Here is a 3,401-nt window from a genome sequence, read left to right as displayed (position 1 = left end):
ATGAAAATGGGGGTATCTATTAATGAAAGAAATCTACAAGTTTATGCTGAAGTACACAAAAAATAATGTTAGCTGGACAAAAACAACCTGTAATAACCAGAAGCTGTGCAGTTCAACAGCCTTTTAGTAGCTGAAGAATAAAAGCGAATTTTAAGAAGTCAGTCACTGAAGACCTCAATTAAAGGAAGGCGCTTGGGATTTTCAACAGTGAATCAGAACTTTTGATTCTTGTGGTTGCCAGTAGTGGTCCAGACTGGAGGCATTTGAGAAAGCAGTGACAATGTTTTTAATGACAGCAGTTGGCTCAAAGTTCTTGGCCTAAGTTCTAAAACACAAGGCTTCCATCCCATCTTACCATCTATTTTAACTCCAGATAATTTCAATATCCTTATTTTTAAAAAACCTCTGTTTGAAACCCTGATTTAAAACCTAGCTCAGTGATAGTTCGTCATGCGGAATTCCACTGGCTAAACACAGATGCCGCAAAGAAACACAGACATTATAAACATGATTACTTACCATTAAGCCTGAAACCTACTGACACCCCCAGAGTTCAACACAAAGTTGGTTGTCTTATCCCAGACCACCATTTTTATATTTTCTTTGCAAAATAATAAGAATCCTTGCATACAAACTATTAAAATCACTTACATGATTTTCTTCACCTTATGCTTACGTTTTAATATGTATTTTTTATATAGACTGAATGCAACCAAATAAGTCAGCAGCTCTTATATCTATCATTTAAAACAAATAGATAACTCAGAAATGGCCCACAGTCCAGGAAATACCAGATGCAAAATCTCTCTACATGCATATGGGTAACAAAATTGCTAGAGGGAGTGAGTTCCACAGCTGGAGTATCTCAAATAACCATTCTCCAATCAATTCGCCCTTCCCTCTCCACATTTACACCCTACTGCTCCTCTCCACAGGCCTGCACCAGAAGTACCCTGGCTGTCTTGAAAAAATTAAGACTAAAACATCTGATAAAAGTCAGATGCTCCTCAGTGGAGTAGTTACTGTGTGGCTTTTTTTTTTTCTTCCCTCAAATGAGCAAATTAAAAGTTAATTTTAGACTTGTTCATGTTTATTTCATAGGCAAGGAAACTTACCCTTTTCATTCATGTTTAACATTCCCCATCATACCACAGCCACAACCCGTTTCCCTCACTTGGACGCTGTTCTTTAACTTATGCAAGTCCACAGAAGTGGATAGGACACATCTGAGGAGGGCTGGCTGGCATCATCGTGAGGCTGCTCCTTATTGTCTTCAAAAGGTTGTGAAGCCTCGGGAGGTTCCTCAATCATTTTAGAAAGGTAAATCTTACAGCAAGAAGGACAACACAGGGAACTACCTGCAAGCCATCCTCACTTCCATCTCTGAGAAGATCACAGAGCAAGACCTCCTGGAAGCCTTCCACCTGATACATCTATGATTTCCAGCTAACTTTGTTTCTCCTTAAGAAACAGGCATTAGGCCTTACTGCCCCACACAAGCTCTAAAATTGCAAAAATTCTCTCTCCTTTGTCTTACCTGCAAGACAATTTTAGGAACATTTGTTCTGGCCTATCACTCGCTAATCATTCCAAAATGATATGTCTGTAACTGGAGTCAGACAGAGGCCTTTGACATGTTACTCTTTGGGGGTAAACAAAATTACAGAAATCCAAAGGAAAACCACTAAAACTGAGAAATACATCAAAAGCTGGGCATCAAGATAATGCTAGAGATAAAAGAAAGCTAACTTTTGATTTTTCTGTTCCATGGCACAGATAAATTTACTGTTGCATTGCTTATATGCCTTCTCCTCTTTATTACTTTCATATAACAGAGGTGATTTTCCTTCGGCACTTCTGTCCATGATTAGACAATTGCATTTCTCTTGAATATAACTTAGAAATATAATTGAAGGTCTTCGAGCTACAACACAGTAGTACTGGTAACAGTTCAAAGTACAGTAACTTGCTCTGTCTTCATCAATTCAAAAATAAATTCCTTTCAAAAACCTCAAAATTCTAATTTATATTGAATTAAATGTTTGCAACACTAAATGCAGCTAAAAAAAGCAAATACTAATAAAAATGTTTAAAATTACAATGACATATTAGAATAAAGGGCACATTAAGTACACTGGCATGGTATTTTGAACTGACATTTTAACACTCAAAAAGAGCTGTTAATAATTAAAAATACACGTGGGATGCTGTTCTAACACACCCGAAGTAATGATCTGGCTTGGAAAACTAGCACTGGGAGAAAGAAAAGCAGGGAAAATGGGAGCTATAATAGCACACTAATTTAACATCCCCCAAAATACTAGTATTTATATTTCAAGTATTTATATTTAAAATAGAAGGCCCTTAAAACTTTTCAAATATCCACAACAATGCATAGAAAGGGCTCAGTAAACAAAAATAATTAAAAAGTGGTGTTTCATTTAAATGAAAATCAGTAGATGAAAACCTATTGTCCTCAGTATCATGGAGAGATTGCTGTCTCAAGTGCAACCATGATTTCAACTGTCATGTATCCTGATAAATTGCTTTTCTAATTCCTAAAGCTCAAGGGAAATGCTTTGCTTAAGGAAAATCTTTCATTAAAGAAAGAATGACAAATTCATCACAGGGAATGTTGACAGTAAAACTGCTGAAGCAATGCAGGTACACTTAAATTCTGACAACAGGTTCATGTATCTCAATGATATTGGAAATATTTTTTTTTAAAAAAAGATTAGCACTAAAATTAGCAGTCGTATTCAATATTAGTAAAACTGTATCATTTAGCAAACCTGTTTCAAGGGCACCACCATACCTGATAATGTGTAAACTTATGAAAGGTCAGCAACAATCAGGTAAAATACACTCTGAAAGAGCACAGAATTAGGAAATAAATTAATTTCTAGAATCAGCGATTACTTAATTTACAAGAATACACAAATAATATAACTTACTTTCCATAAAAGGAATATTTCTACTAGCAATGAAAAAAACTCCACCACCGAAGTATGTGAAAAATTCGAACATGTAAGATATATACAAGTTTTAAAAACTGCTCTGTATTCACTCAGAAATGACCTGAGTGATTTACTGTCAAACTACCTTATACGCTCTTTCTTACATATGAGCTTACAAGGGGAATTTTGAAAATAAAGGCAATTTCCAAAATTCACTTTAAAAAGAAGACTGCAGAGCAGGACACTTCATTACTCATTTAATTTCTGAGTAAATAGGAGCTACAAGCAAAGAGAAAATTAATTTGGTTTCAGTTTTACTGCATATAATCATATATTATTAACTTAGGAAATTAAATTTCTTTTATTCATAGAATGGTTTGGGTTGCAAGTGACCTTAAAGATCATGTAGTTCCAACCTGCCTGCCATGGGCAGGGGCACCTCCC

The sequence above is a fragment of the Apaloderma vittatum genome, unplaced genomic scaffold (genome assembly GCF_000703405.1).
Source record: "Apaloderma vittatum isolate BGI_N311 unplaced genomic scaffold, ASM70340v1 scaffold8454, whole genome shotgun sequence".
In the NCBI taxonomy this organism is placed as follows: domain Eukaryota; kingdom Metazoa; phylum Chordata; class Aves; order Trogoniformes; family Trogonidae; genus Apaloderma; species Apaloderma vittatum.
Note: the sequence above shows the minus strand (reverse complement) of the source record.